This window comes from Apis florea, unplaced genomic scaffold, assembly GCF_048593485.1.
Source record: "Apis florea isolate Af1SG1 unplaced genomic scaffold, ASM4859348v1 contig_2495_pilon, whole genome shotgun sequence".
NCBI lineage: Eukaryota > Metazoa > Arthropoda > Insecta > Hymenoptera > Apidae > Apis > Apis florea.
In genome coordinates this window covers 492,360-508,555 of record NW_028256595.1, presented here as the reverse complement: position 1 = coordinate 508,555, position 16,196 = coordinate 492,360, and positions in this window count along the sequence as shown.

Below are 16,196 nucleotides of genomic sequence, written 5' to 3'. Positions count from 1 at the left end.
CCCTTTCTCCCTCTTCCGTCTTCTTATCTCCGCCAGTCTTCCCACTTCTTTCTCCTCCTCCGTCTCCACCCCCTCCTCCGCCTCCTCCTCCTCCTCCTCCTCCCTCGTTCCTCCCCACCTGCCTCTTCCGAGTTATCTTCCGCTCCTCTCGCGCGGTGCGCTCTCCACGCCACTACCAACTGTACCCCGTCGTCGCTGCCCGCTGTACCACTGTCATCTGCAAAACATCGAAACAACAACCATTCCATTATTTTCCCTTTTATCGCTTCACCGTCGGTTTTTTTTCTTTCTTTCTTTCTTTCTCTCGCGCTTTACATCCTTTCGTCCTTCTCTATATAGCTAACACACACACACACACACACACACACACACACACACACACACACACACACATATATATCTCGAAACGGATCAAAACGAATAAACGAGAAATATCGAGATGTTTGTATATTCCGTGGCACTCGACCTTTCCAATTCCTTCAACCGATAGCCAATTAGAGCGACGACCATGCGTGGAGAGGGTTCGAAAACTGAAAAGGATTAACCGCGAAGAGGCGCCCTCTCCCCGCCCGATACGAAAGTCCAAACTGTCGGACAAGATCGTCCCCCTTTTCTCCTGTACCTTCCTTCTCCTATACACCTTTGTTCTCGAACGGGAGGAAATACAATCACGCACGAGAGGAGGACTTTTCACCGATGAAATCCGGGGTTTCCCGGGCATGCAGATTGGCCCGCGACGCTTTGTTATCCGTGTTTCTCTTTCACCGCGCGTCCCATCGTCTGCCGCCAGGTTCTTCCCTACCACTTTAGAAAACGAACCACTTCCATCCTTTTCATTCCCGTTCAAAGGAATATCGGATCGAAAAACGATCCGTCGTAATATATATATATATATATATTTTTTAAAGTCATTTAGAGAGAAAGATTCGAATGCGTGTAAAATAATTTGAAATAATATAATTATAAGATAAAAGGATAGGTGAATCGTCGCGCACGAAAAGTTGGCCTACTATTCGAGAAGAATAACAGCTTTTCCATCCGCCCCTCTCCTTCTACATCGGTCGCAAGACGTTTCGTCTTCGGATGGGAAAAGGAAGAAGAACGTTTAAAACTTCGATCGAGCGGAGGCAATCGAACAACAAATTGACGCATCGATGAAAAAGAAACCTTGATCAAATGGAAGAGTGAAAAGAAAAGGGAGAGAGAAGGAAGAAGAGAAAGAAGAAAGAAAAAAAAAAGCACGATATCGAGCATTCATTCACGGTTTACCTTTATCGTATAAGCGGATAAAAAGTATTTGGTCGGTTGAAATTCAGTAGCCCACGTTGACCGGATAAACGAAATCGAAAGATAAAAGAGAGAGAGAGAGAAAAAAAGAGGCAGACTCGGTCGACTCTTCTCGATGTTTTGCATAAGATTAATCCGAGCTTCCATTACTCTCGAAGGCTTCTGCACCGGTTCGTGACGCGTAACCATTATTCTCCGTTCAACGTCTCTCGACGAAACTAGAGCCCCCCCCTCTCCAGGTTCAGAGTTATCCATCGATTCTATCTTGTACAGAGCTTTATTTCGCGCTACGCGTTCAACTTCTCACCGAATCATCCCTCCGTCGGGATTCACTTTCTTTCGAAAGTGGCAACATTCTATTCCAAATCACGAATTCGAAAAGCTGGAATAAACGGGAGATATCTGACGAGATCGAATTTGCATTATGCATCTCGAAAAACTCTTTAAGGCGAATTTAAAATTTCATACTTTTCATACTTTGGATGTGGATATCATGAATGATTCATAACGAAAGATGTAAAGTTTTCATCCAAAGTGAACAAAATAGAGCTTTGCTTTTGATGAATGAGTAATTGTGGCGGAGTGGCAATGACAGGTCTAAACTAAGTTCAATAATAAATGGATAGCTATTTAACGCGCAATTTTGCCGAATAATCGTGTGAGCAAAGTTTAATAAGCGCATGGAAATATTTTTGAAGACGTATCGAAATGACGAGCGTCTTTGGAATAATAAAATCGTGCACAAAGAATTGAAAATTAGTGAATTGATTTCGATCATTGAACGAGGATAATTATTCCAGCTTTCTTCCTTCGGATTCATCGTAGATAAATTATCCGCGATGAACGTTCAAAGTGAAAAAGTGTAAATTCAGCTTTAATTTGGGACGAAATCGTCGACCGACTAACAGTCCGATTTTTATCTCCAATATCGTAATGAACGATTCGTTATCTTTCTAATCGAGCGACAAATTTCGCTCATCCGTTTCTATCCAGCAAAAAATTCGTTTTTCCAACGGGACGAGAGAGGAAAAAAAGGGCTTGATTGGCAACTGTTGTTATAATATCGAGTTTCGAAGGGAAAGAAACTTTGAAATTTTTCTTCGCTTCGTACGAATTAACGATACAACGCTATTCGACTCTTGGAAACAAATATTGCAGGCAAAGTATTCGGATTCCGAACGACATCGTTCCGCGTTTTACGCCGCGCGCAAATTCGTCACGTGACCGGCCACGCAAATAGACGTATTTCTGTAGCAGCGTTGGTCACCGGCCGGCACGTTACTCGCATAAAACATGGCCATTATACCACCGTCCAACTATCAACCGATGGATTCGTCGAGTGATTTGCCACTTTTTACTCGACTCGAGAGAGAAAATGCACGAGTATTCTCTACTTCAATTTGTCGAATATTGCGTGCCGCTCGATTCGTGCGCGGAGAATCTCGATACATGTCCGCAAGGACAAATCGAAATCTTCTATAACGACCGTGTTGCGCAACCAAAATACGTACGTACTTACCGTCCGTCGGGAGAATAAAAAATATGAAAAAAAAAAAAAAAAAAATGCGACAAGTTTACGTTTATTTTCTTTTTCTTTTTCTTTTTTTAAAGAATTTTCTTGATACGCTCAAGCGAAACTAATTGGAATGCGATAATCGTAGAAATTACGAAGAGAAAAAGTGTCCTAAATTTCCCGGCCTGACGTTTCAGAACCGAGTGGAAAGTCGTTAAAAAACTATACCCGTTTTTTTCATTTCGACAAAAGACCACCTGTTGCCACGTAACAGGTGATGCATCGGTGTAGAATCAGCCATGCGATTACCTTTATTTTCATTAACCACGTTTTTTTTTCTCTTCCGGCATTAGTTCCATAAGTAACCGCATTTGCCAAGGACAGGATTTGTCTTCGATTTATTTATTTTCGATATTCTCGAACCACGGTTGCGCAAAGCATCGTAATCGAAAGAATTATCGTCCTCGTTTGCAAACTCAACGCTTACGCTGCAACCTATATCGTTACACGTATTCGTTTACTGTGAAACAAGAATGAACTTTATAAATTTTCCTCTCTATCTCCGCTCTCTCTTTCGCGATACAAGTTATGATATACAAGCAGTCGAAATATTGGCGAGGTAACGGTCACAGTATAGAGAGAAAAATAAGAAGAATCGAATCGCGAATCCTGGCGCGAAGAAGAAGATTCAGACCTCGAAATGTTAAGCGGTCGTAGTTTTTCTCGCGTCTCGAGTGACGATAACGCGCGATATAAAGCGGAGGAGCTTTACTCAGCGGAGCAAGCGCCATTTCTCTCTTTTCAAACGAATCTCCGATGCCGGCGGCTACGTTAACCCATTTTTCACGGAATTCAAAAATGCTCGGTCGCGTTACGTCGCGTTTTGCCACCGCTCGCCATTCAGAGAGCCTTTAATCTTTTCGTAGCATCGCTACGATATACGCTTTTTATTTACTTTGCAAATCGAACAACGGCGAAACGAAACAATTCAATTTTTCGTATTTTCCCATTTTCTTCCGAGGATATTCGTCTTCGACGAAGTTTAGCGACTTTTCGAATTTTTCAATCGAGGCCTTTATTTATCGATTTTTGCGAAAATTTAATCAAACACGAAACCTTTCTTTGTTCAGATATTATCCTCGCGGTAATCCGAGGATGATTAAAAATTTTCTTCGAAGAATCGAGGTAAAAATATCAGCATAACAGGTGGGAAAGTTTTCGAAATTTCGTTAAAGGGCAGTTTCACGAGCTCGTGCGGGCCACTTCCGTTCCTTAATTTGGCTGGCGGGCTTTTTAAAGAAATGGATCGAACGAGCCTCGCCAAGCCTGTGTTTAACCTCCAATTACCATCACTGCACACCTTCCTCTTCTCGTTTATCCAAGATTAGAGGATCGCGGTGGGTAACGAGCTTCCGAGACAACTTGAGCTTTCGTGCATCTCTCTCTCTCTCTCTCTCTCTCTCTCTCTCTCTCTCTCTCTCAAAACCAATACAATTTTGCCATTGCTCGCTTCTCAATTTTGAATTCAACTTGAATTTCTTTCGCGAAATTTCTCATTATTTTTCCGTATTCCACCCAACGTGTACATCAATTGTGGGAAAGGGAAGAAGAAGGAGACGGAAGTACTCCTTACGTTTAAATGGGACAAATGGACAAATTTCTTGCACGAGAATTTTCTTCGCGATTTCGAATTCGAAGAAAAATTCGAAAAGGGGATACTTGGGGGGACAAATTGGACACCGGTAATCGGTGAGAAATGGTTTGAGAGCGGTGCATTAGGCGAGGAGGAGGAAAAGAACGAAGAGAGAGAGAGAGAAAGAGAGAGGCGCGCGTTAAAAGTGGAGGCATTGTGTCGTTAAACATCGGGTTTGAAGAACGTTTCCATTGGGGATTTTCGGGGAGACGGAACGAAATCCGAGGCGAGATACACGGATCTCGTAATGGCAGCGCACCGAATCAACGACGGGTAGACAAAAGATGCCGCTGGGAGTTGGGCTATTGTTGTCTCTTCGAAACGAAAAGGACAGCCACGCGGCCGAGCCAACGGCCGCAATTTCGATCAAATTTTCGTCCCGCTCGATGCCCTCTCTCTCTCTCTCTCTCTCTCTCTCTCTCTCTCTCTCTCTCTCTCTCTCTCTCCCTCTCTCTCTCTCTATTAATCGGTCGAAATTTTTACATGGCCAAACAACTCTCCAATTATAATTTCCTGGGAAATGAACGGTATAATGAAAAATGTTTTCAAGATTTCGAAAATATTTTTTCTCAATTTGCCAAAAGATCACCTTCGCCATCTTAAATTTTATCGTTATAAATACGTACATTTAGTATTTACATTCTAGGGACTCGTGTCACAATGTTTCCTTTTTTGTCTCTTGCGTATATAAAATGAATAAATTTATTTAAAAAAAAATTTTTTTTTTTTTCTTACAATATATTCGTAATATAATCCAAGAAAAATGTTTTCATTGGATAGGAAAGAAAATTGCGAGTCGATCGCAATACCTTCTTTCGAATACAAACAATACGAGCGCGAAGGGTTAAATTCCAAGCTGTTGACGCGTGAAAAATTTCAATTTGCTCCTCCTCGAAAAGGGCATTTTTATCGCCGTAGATCATCCTTCCCCCCCTCCTCCTCCTCCTCCTCCTCTCGGATCCAAGGAGAAAAAAAGATCGATAAAGCCGGCCGTTCCATCGAGAGAGCCGCTTTGTTTCTAATTCCTCGAAGAAGCCACGTCGACGCGCTTTCGCTGTCTTCCTTATAACGAAAGCCGGGATGCGGAATTAGATTTCCATTCCGTCGAGAAACTCGAATCCCGGCCGAGAAACTCCGCCAGCGTCGCGTTACCGCCGCTGGAATCGGCAACGGAAGAAGCTTGTTCGCTCGCTGCCCTTGCTCTCCGTTTCGATTCGATTTCCGCAATTATTATACATAGAAGGTTTTCGCATTTTCAATTTTCATCGTATCGAATTGACGCGAGTAAAAGAAGATGACGGAATAATCCAAGAATCCTTTTATCGTTGTCTCTCTCCCCACTTTTCCTTTACATAAGATTTCTTTCTTTCTTTTTTCCGCCAAACAAGCGGATTTTAATCCGAAAACGTTTCGCCGTGACTTAATTGTTGATCCAATTTAAAGCTTTTCGATCGAACGAGAGAATATAACGCGAAAAACACTTCCGATAAAATCGATCAATATTTTTTATCGCCGTGTATTATTTTTCTCTAAATAATCGATACGAGTGATCAATATCAACGTGTTATGAACGAGGAGTTTTTTTTTTTTTTTTTTTTTTTTTTTCATTATTCGTTGTCGAAAACCGGACGAATCAAGTGGCATCATCGTGGGCTGGCAGTTGGACGAGAGGGCGGCCGGATCGGTCGTCAAAAGGCACGAAGAGCATCCCCTTTAAGCTTACAGCGGCTTAGAACGGGAGCCGATCGAGTATATACGCGCGTCAGGAATAAAGGCTATAATAAAAACACGAACGACGGAAGTATATTCCCGGATGACCTGCGCACTTTTAGTCAATTAGTCGTGCAATCTTTAAAAAGTATTTTTCACCATTCATATATATGTATCCGAGAATAATAAAACGTGTATATCATATACTGTGCCGATAAAAAAAAAGGGAATCAAAATTCGGTTTATCATCGTATCCGTATCTAAAAAAAAAAAATAATAAATTGCTCGCTTAGATTAGAAAGATAAGATTTTGAACGAATCTGAAAGTTACTTATCGCACGTGGGTGACACTTTAACCTTTATAATCCAACTATTCCCACCACTATTCTCCCAACCTTTCTCCATCCCTCCATTATTCGTTTATTGGATTCGTTTATTAGTCACCTTTAACGAAAAAAAAGAAAAAAAAAGCTAGGAAAATAAAATAGGCAACGTTTTACACCGCTGGAAACATCTTCGATTTGAGCCTTTAAAAAAGTATGCTGAATTACGAAAAGATCGTGACTCGATCGATTTGTGTGATAAAAATCGCTTCTTCCTTCCTTTCGTTTCGTTTTACGAGTTGCGTATAAAAGGATTGGCGAAAAAAAAAAAAAAAAAAAATCGTCGTATTCGTCTCGAAAAGTTTCCGCATCGGTGAACGAACGATTACACGCATACGCGTGTTACACCGATTACAAGTATTCCACTATGAAGTCTGTGAAGCGTAAACCGGTATATATATTTTTTTATATACGCTGACACCGCGCGCACTTTGATCTCGTTTATATTCGTTTCGATTCCCGCGTTCGGCTCCGCGATCTGGGTGGCGTAGATCGTTGCTATCGCGCGGTGTCGCGTTCTTATCGCACGTGCTCTTCGTTGCGTTGCTAGAAGAAATCGACGCTCATGTTCGAGTCACACGTTTGCCGTGTGACGCGCACCCCGATAATAAGTTTCGTAAATAAATCACCCACCTTCGCGCGGTTTCGACTTCGCTTCGATGAGCGGTCGAAAATTTGGAGAGGAGTGCGAATTTTCTTTTCTTTTTCTTTTTTTTCGAAACGAAACCTCGTAAACGAGGTTACGAGGACAAGAAACTCGTTTCATAGTTAATCGCGGACTCGATCTCAAAGTTGAACGTCGCTAAAAACATCTCTCGAGCCACGCTTCGTTCGTAGATAGACTCGTCGTGTGTTCGCGTTCGCGAGGACTCGAACTCTTGCGCTATCTGGAGGGTAAACAGGATACTCACAGGAGATCGGTCGGACGAACGTAACGTGTAATTCAACGGGATGAGTGGAGAAAGTACGTACGCACGGTAAACGGCGTTTCCAGGCCGTACGTGGAAAAATAAATATTACGCAAAGTGAAATATTTAAAAGACAGGGGCGAGATATCGCGCGATATCGATCCGTCTTGAAGCGTAATTAAACTTGGCGCTGTTTTTATTCGAGTGGCGATCGCTTCGAGCGAATACACACAGTTTGCCTATTTGACGTACGCGTAGCGCCACTTTCGCGACACCTTCGCGCAATTTCTTCCAATTGACCGTCTCCGCTCGAAACTGTAAATATTCGAATGTAAATCATTGTAAATTCGATGGAACCACGTTTTTTTCCACACCGGGAAAATCTAGCAAAATACTCGGTCCATTTTTTTTCAATTGAATTTAATCCAGGCGCGAGATCGGGGACAAGTTTTGACTTTTCGACCGAATCCTTTCTTCTCGCGGAAACTCGAATACGACTCGAGGTAATCCACCGTCTGTTACGTTCCAGTTGCGCAACACTGGAACACTCCGAATACAATGCCCCTGCGTGCCGTTGAAATTTCAGAAACCACCACCATTCAACCAGTTACGCTGCTGCCGCTATTATTACCACCAGCGCCGCAACTACCGCTATTGATATTATTACTATCACCAATATTATCCTAGAAAACGTAATTTTAGGACAATTCTCGAGCAATTGGATCCGTAAGAAAGATGAAACGAAAATTAACTGAAAGAAAGAAAGAAGGACGGAAGATAACCACCGGACGGCCACCCTCGACCCGTCGCACACGAAAGCCCACAAACCCAAAACATTTCGTGCACCACCCCAACTCGCCCCGCCTATCCCGCTCCCCCGTTCGTAATCCAGCTGGAAACACATGGCGTCATCGTGCTCGCTTGTCCGACATATGCACCGTGACACGCTGGGACGCAAAAATCATCGAATCGATTCGATCGATGCCACTCGACACCACACAGCCGCTTCTCGTCCTCGCTTCTAATTACACTCTTTCTCTTCCCGTCCGACCGTTATTCTCTCTCTCTCTCTCTCTCTCTCTCTCTCTCTCTCTCTCTCTCTCTCTCTCTCTGTCGTTTCCTTCGAAATTCGAAATTCGCGCGCAAGATTTCTCCTTTATATATTTTCCACATACCAGCACCCGCTTTCTCCCTTCGGTTTAGAGATTATATCGCTGTCCAGATTAGTCGGCCTCGCTGCTCGTCCCTTCTTCATACGCGCTTACGCGTGTACCTTTTAATGGCTTAGAAACCACGGTAAGGGAGGCACAAAAAGTCGTCCTAAATTACAGGATCGATGATGTTGAGAAATGACAATTCTTCTTCTTTTTTTTTTTTTGCTTCTTTAGGAAGAATATCAAACGTCGATATTCATCCTAGATTCTTTCCACCGAATAAGAAATTCGATCCTGAACGGCTCTCGATGCGGCTTCATTATAAATATCGATAATACCGACCGTTCCGTGTCCCTTTGAAATGAAAAGCGAAGCGGAGGCTGGAATTCAACGCAACGATCCCCCTCGATAACATTGCAATATTATTTCAACCTATTTACAATTAGCATGATGTGCAATACAACCATCGAGAAAGTTCGATCGAATCGATTATTTTTCTTTCATTCCCGCGACATCTCGTCTCGCTTTCTTCTGCCTAGCCGATACAATCCGAACGGAGGAGTTTCACGTGGCTGCTGCCGGGACACGTAATTGGAATATTACGCGCGAAAACGTCGCCTCGAACAGGGCTGTTTAATCACGCTGGAAATTTATAATGCGATTTATTTGACGGGAATTTCGTCTGCAACTTGCTATTGGTCGGCTTGAACGCGAAACTATTCCCACTCGTGTCACGTTCGCGTCGATACTTTTCCCGTGACGAGAATGCGAGCGGCGGAATGTGTTTCGAGAGCGACGCGTTTTCGAAATTGCTAATCGGTTTACGACGATCGATTCGTTTCGAAAGATATTCCGCAGGATGGGGTTTACAGACTTACTAGGTCCAAACTTGGAAAGTGAAGAACGTCGCGATGAAGATATGTAGCACGTGTATATATCTTTTGTATTTCTTCGTTTAGGGAAAATCGATTCGTTTATGCGAGTGGCCTACGAAATTACACGGAATTCGTTTTAATGTTATCGCTCGAATGGGGGAAAAGAAGAGGAGGAAAAAAGTTGCCTTCGTTAAAGGAAATTTAATTATCGAAGAAAAGAAAGAAAGAGGGAGAGAAAAGAATCGTGGCGGTTGACAGATCACGTGATCGTTTCTATTTTCGACCATTTTCTCTTCTTTCGAGAGAAACGTTTTCCAATGGAAAAATTCGAAAATAAGTGGAGCAAGTTATAAATTTAACGTTTATAAATTTATTTTAACTTTGGCCTTTATTCGACAAAGTTTCAACTTCGGTTTTTAATTCGCGATTAATCACGCGATCCTTCACGAGACCATCCCTTTATCTCCATCCTTCCTTCGATCGAAAACCGCATCGATTATTTAACTTCGATATCCATCGATTACCATCGCTTCGATTATCCTCCCCGGCAGTGTATATATATATATATATAATGGTCACTTTGAAACGTGCATCCTTTTTCTTCGCCTTCGGTCAAACTCGCGTTTCGCGCTCAATTTCCCGACCGTTTTATTTTGATTTGAAAATGTGCGTTTAATGCTTAGTCAGTTTTCAAGCGATAACGAAAAACAAAAAAATGCACTTGCTGTGAAATTATATTATTGGAATAAATTATAACAAAATGACACAAATTTTTCCAATTGCGATAGAAAGATCGATAAAAAATTTCAAATACCCGGAGAAAAAAAACTTGCAATTTTTCTTTTCTACTTCTAATCACTTGAAACATCGATACACTTTATGTGTGTGTGTGTATATATATTCGAAAATTTAATTTTATCATTATTTATTTCTCGTCGCTTCGAAACGTTATGCATTATTACACGTTTTTGGTTAAGTTTTTTCTCTCCATACCCTAGATCGTTTCCCGTTTAATCTCCATACGTTGGCAAAGAAATAAATGTGGTCGGCTAACGTTAAGTATTCTCAGAAAAATTCCATCCTTCGGTTTTAATTATCCGAGGAAACGATTAAACTAGGATAGTTTAACCGGCTAACGCTTGATATCGCGGTTGCGTGACTCATCGGCACCAACGCGTGCGACGTAACGAGGAGAGCCGGCGGTCGAAAAATTTTCGGATCAACGTCCATCTTCTTTTTTTTCTTTCCCTTCCCGAAATACGAAAAGAAAATACGGGGAGAGAAAATCGTGGACGGCAGCGAGCAGGTTTCGCGGATATATAAAAATATCTATATCCGCGTAGTTGGCGAACGTTCATTCGAAACCGCGGAGAAATATCTCCTTGTTTTCCTCTCTTCCTCTTCCTCTCCGTCCCGCCCATTTTCCAACGCGAATGGACGAAAACAAATATCTAGAAATTCGCCCAATAACTTATGGATAACTCGGTCGTTTAACGCGTAAAATGCATTCGAGAAACAAGGAAAACGCCCCCTAACCACCTCCCCCCCCCTGTCTTGGACAAGTTTCTTTTCATTCGATCGATACTTGGATCTTTGCTTCCTCCTCGTTCTATTTTCTTTTTTTCTTTTCTTTTCTTTTTTCCCCTCCCCCTTTTCTCGCGCCCCACCGTCGTTCACAAGTTCCAATTGGCACGTATCCCAGCTCGACTCCCGGTATACAGTTTCAAAGAGGAGGAATCCACCGTGCGCGAGGAAACGCGCGAGAACGAAAAGGGAGGGAAAAGATTTTGCGCGAGTAGGTGGCGAGTAATATCGGCGATCGCATAGAAATCGAATCTAGCGCCACCGATTGCTCCCTTCTATGCGGCTAAGTCACGTTTCGAAGGCAACGAGTGACCTTCCATCGTGGTTAAAACGTAAACTCTCGCGAGACACGAACGACGAACGTGTGTGTGAAGAGAGAGAGGGAGAGGGAGAGGGAGAGAGAGAGAGAGAGAGAGAGGGAGAGTGAGAGAAAGAGGGAGGGAGGGAAGGGAAGAAAGATAAATAATTCAGTTAGAGGATTCACAATGGGTATTTCGGTTCGATGGTGAGCACGGCGAGAGCAAAAAGCTTTTAAAGATTGGGAAGAAGATAGAGCAAACATGGGGAGAGAGGGAGGGAGGAAGAAACGGGAGACCAGTGTTCAAGAGGACGGAATCTACGTTGGATAATATCGACACAGTGTGGTAAGGAGAGAAGGATAATGCGTCACGTGTAGGTTAGTTGGCGGTCATGCGAACGACACACGTATTTTCATTTCGTGTTTTTCTGCGGGCCGTGTTTCGCTTGGGACCGGTAAACGTTCGCTCGACTTTATCCAGATAATCTGAATCGAGTAAAGCGATCGAAATCGAACGGGAATTACATCGAGCAAACTAATCTGATTTAGGGCCACTTACTATCGAAAGCTCGAATGCACGCCGATCGAAAACTCGTGGAAAACTCGTCCCTTCGACTTTTATCTTCTTCTTCTCCCCCCCCTCCTCCCCCCGCCTACATTTAAATTCGACGATTCCGCGAGATCCCCTCAAGTTTCTTTCAATTCGAAATAAAGAATATAATAGTATAATAGGTCGATATTCGAGGCAGATATATACGGATGAGAAAACGATTTCGAGGTGGACGTTTATATAGGAGAAATGCAACCGGTTAATAATTCGTTGAACAGGCGTGTCAAGCTCGTTCTTCTCCGGTATTTTTCCTTTAAAGTCTCGCTCGTCGATAAGCTTCCTGCCTATTCCTTTATTTCCTATTTTCTTCTCTCTCTCTCCTCTTCGACGTGTAAGTATATACCGAATCTTCAAAGTTTTGTTGGAAACGTTTAATCGACGAGAAGGTAGAGGCCGAGAAATAAACGTTGCGAAGAAGTCTCGTTATTTGGCGTAAAATTGGCAAGGCCAATTGCAAGTAACCGGGTACGATGGCGCATCACGCGAAATTCTGTTCTCCTAGTCGGACAATTTCTACCGTTCGCGAAAAACTCGCGATTTCACGGTTTTTTTCCACGTGAGTTTCCTCGCCACCAAGATAAATGGATTTTCGATTCAACCGACGAGAGAGAAAGAGAGAGAGAGAGAGAGAGAGAGAGAGAGCACGTCACCACGTTTTCCGAATGAGATAACGTGAGCGTATAAATATCGCGTACAACTTGTGTATAGAATAAATATCAATAACGCCGGGTCATCTTTTTACATACTCGAGTTGAAGAAACGCGAGTTGCAGAGAAAAAAGAATCAAAATGTTTCGACACGAAGCCGCGGAAAATATAGAAGATTCCTACGCTTTCGTCGTTCTCGATACGACTTCGAGTGTAAGTACAAGCACTTGTAAGACGAATCTTATGTAGTTCGTATTGTTGAAAAGCTACGGTTAAGAACCCTCCAAGGGACTTGATTCGTGGAAAACGGCAATGTGAGGAACACGGGACAGTGTCGTTGTTACATGTAAGAAAGAAAAACACCTATGCGCCGAATAAAACAGTCTATTACCGACTCGACTTTACGCTTCTCTCTTTTCCTTCCTTCTCCTTCTTTTCTACGATCTATCTCGAGCGGTCAATTAACAACTCTCTAGCTTTAAGTCGATCGAATTAGTCCCTTTAATAACTTTACGTTTATGCTTTGTCATAAATAACTTGAAACTTTATACATCGTTGTAATGTTTTCCTCGATAACGATAAAGCTTTATTGAAATTTGATTTAAAAGAAATTAATATTAACTGACAGAAGAAAAAAGTGCGCTAATTATGGACCATTTTGACTAGTCGAAATTATATAAATAATAAATGAAATCGTCGTTCAAAGAATTAAATGTTATTTCTATTAGAAATCATAACAATAATTCTATGTTATGGCAAAAATTAATTTATCAAGATAAGATAAAATAAAATCGAGTTCGTAAACGGTAACAAAGTTCAATGATTCATTCGATATAATGCAACTATCATAGGACAATTTAATTGTATATTAAAAAAGAATAGTGTTAATTATGAATTCACCTGTAACTATTTACCAATAATCTTGTATGAATTTACATTGCCGAGATTGACATCAAACTTCAATTTCACTGAAATTTCATTTCTATTTATCTTTTTTTAATAATTTTTTTAAAATTAAATTCAATCAATCGTATCGGTGAATGATGACAAAAAGTAGAAATAAATATCGATACATATGAGTAAATCGATTAATTTCCAAATTAATAATCCTGTCTACCTTATATGTAAATATTTATGAATCATACTGTGACTCCTATTTCAAAAACGATCCTTTATATCTTATATCCAATATTATATACTAGTTTTTCTTATAAGATTTCTTTTTTAATCGAGATTACTTTTTAAACGTGAAACCTCAAACGTGAAGACACGATAATATTGAGTATAGTCAAAGATGTACAATCACAATGGCAAAGAAATATTCATTGTTGTTTGAAGAAGAAAAAACGAAAAAATCCAGTAGCGTTGGTAATAGTGGCAAAAATCTCGCACTCGCGCGCGGTAGCATCGTAACGACACGCTGCTACGAAATACCAAGTACACTCGACCGCCTTTGAAACCGGTATAAAAAGGGCGAGCGACAGGCTACTGGAACACGCTATTAAATAGGCCGAGCTACTAGAAGAGAAATGATTAATCACCGCGAAAGTGTCTTTTCACCTTAAAAATTACTCGCATGACAAATGCGATCAATTAATATTCTCCTATATTGTTATTTCTCTTTCGATCCAATCCACGAACAATCCTTGTTTGTAATATCCAGAAAGGGAAAGTAATTCGCTATTTTTTAATCTTTTTTCTATCACTTTAACTTATATTTTCTCATATTTCCATATATCTTTATATTTCTATTTTTTTTTATTTCAATATTAGTATTTAATATTTATAATATTTATTTAAAAAATAATTAGGAAACTATATATAAAGTATATATGTATATATATAAAACAAAATTTGTATACAAGCGTTAATTCTAAAAAAATTAAAATTAATTCATATTAATAATTATTAGAATTATTAAAAATGAAATCATTTCTAATCTAAATATATATTATAAAGTCATTATATCCAGTTAGGTTGGATATTTTGTTTTCCTGTCATTTCAAAATAAGGTTATGTTCTTGTTTCTTTCTATTGTTTTATCACTTTGAACAACAATATTTGATGTAATTTATCACGTAATGCTAATCATCAACTTGATAAAAGCAATAAAATATGAAATTTTATATGAAAGTTTAAAATAAAGTATTATCTTTATGATTATTATGTTAAAATATGTTCTATAATAACGCATCAATAATTTCAAAACATCTTAAATTTTACTTAGAATACTTGAATTATTTGAAATCATTTTTGTTATATAAGTTCTAAAGGAAGATTAGCATGTATCGATGCGATGGCAAATGATTAAAAAATTGTAATTATGTTACTTTATTTTAAAATATTGGCTTGGGAAAGCTTGTCGATAAGTTGTTTCAAGAATATATTATTACCAAATATCTTTTACGCGAAAACTTGCAAACAATTTTTTTGTATGAAATACAATTTCAAATCATAATTCTTCATACATTAACCATATCTTAACCAATAAATGTTACTATCTTTTTTAGTTGGAGTAACCTTGAATTAAAAATAAACTTTCATTCTATGTTATCAAAGATAAATATTAAAATAAAAACAAGGAATGTGGAGAAATATATTAAATGAACTTACCCTGCGAGTAATACAGAATTTAGGAAGGGTGGTACAGTTGGCAAACTGGATAGACACAGTGGTGGAGAACCGGTAAGTTGTTTCGAAGCGATACATGAACATCGGGTGGCATAGAACTCACGTAGTGATTGTCGTTTGTATTGCTCGTACGCACAAATACCACCGTCCATACACTATATACACACACTGTCATTCGGCGAAAATCTGGCAATTACTTTACACTTATATCCAAGTAATCGAGGATCATGACACGATACGTACGGTACGGTACGATACAGCAAAGCAAGGCACGACACGACACGACACGATACAACACGATACGGCACGACACGACACGACACTATACGACACGACACGGTAAGGTAAGATAGGATTCGCCGCAACAGGATATGCACTAAAAAAGTAGCGAAAATTGTAAAACTAGAGGCACCACCTCGAAGAGATAAGATTCTTCAAATATGTGTGACGGCGGGGGCTACGGATTAATATGGCCGTCCCTCGTTGACACAAAGTTTGGAGTCACACGTAAAATGCAACCCCAAAGAAATGCTAAAAACAGATTGATTGGAATATCGTTGGCAAGAGAAAGACTTGTTCGCGTACGACTTGCACGCATTTGTTTTACTCGCGACACCATAAACCACCCGCGATTCTACGTATCACTCACTTCCGTATCACCCTGTTGTATTCTCCACGCGCTTTCCAACTTTTCTTCTTTCTTTCCTTCTTACTTCTGCTCTTCGACAGACTATTCGTCCACTTCTCTCCCTGTCACATAAAAATCCCTTTAAACTTTTGCTGGGCACGTTCCTTGCCCGTTCTCCCTCTCTTCTTTCTCCTCTCTTCTGTTCGTCGTTTTCGTCGAATACTGCGAGAGGGATTCTGTGAATACCGCACTCACGTTTCGAATTATCAACAACT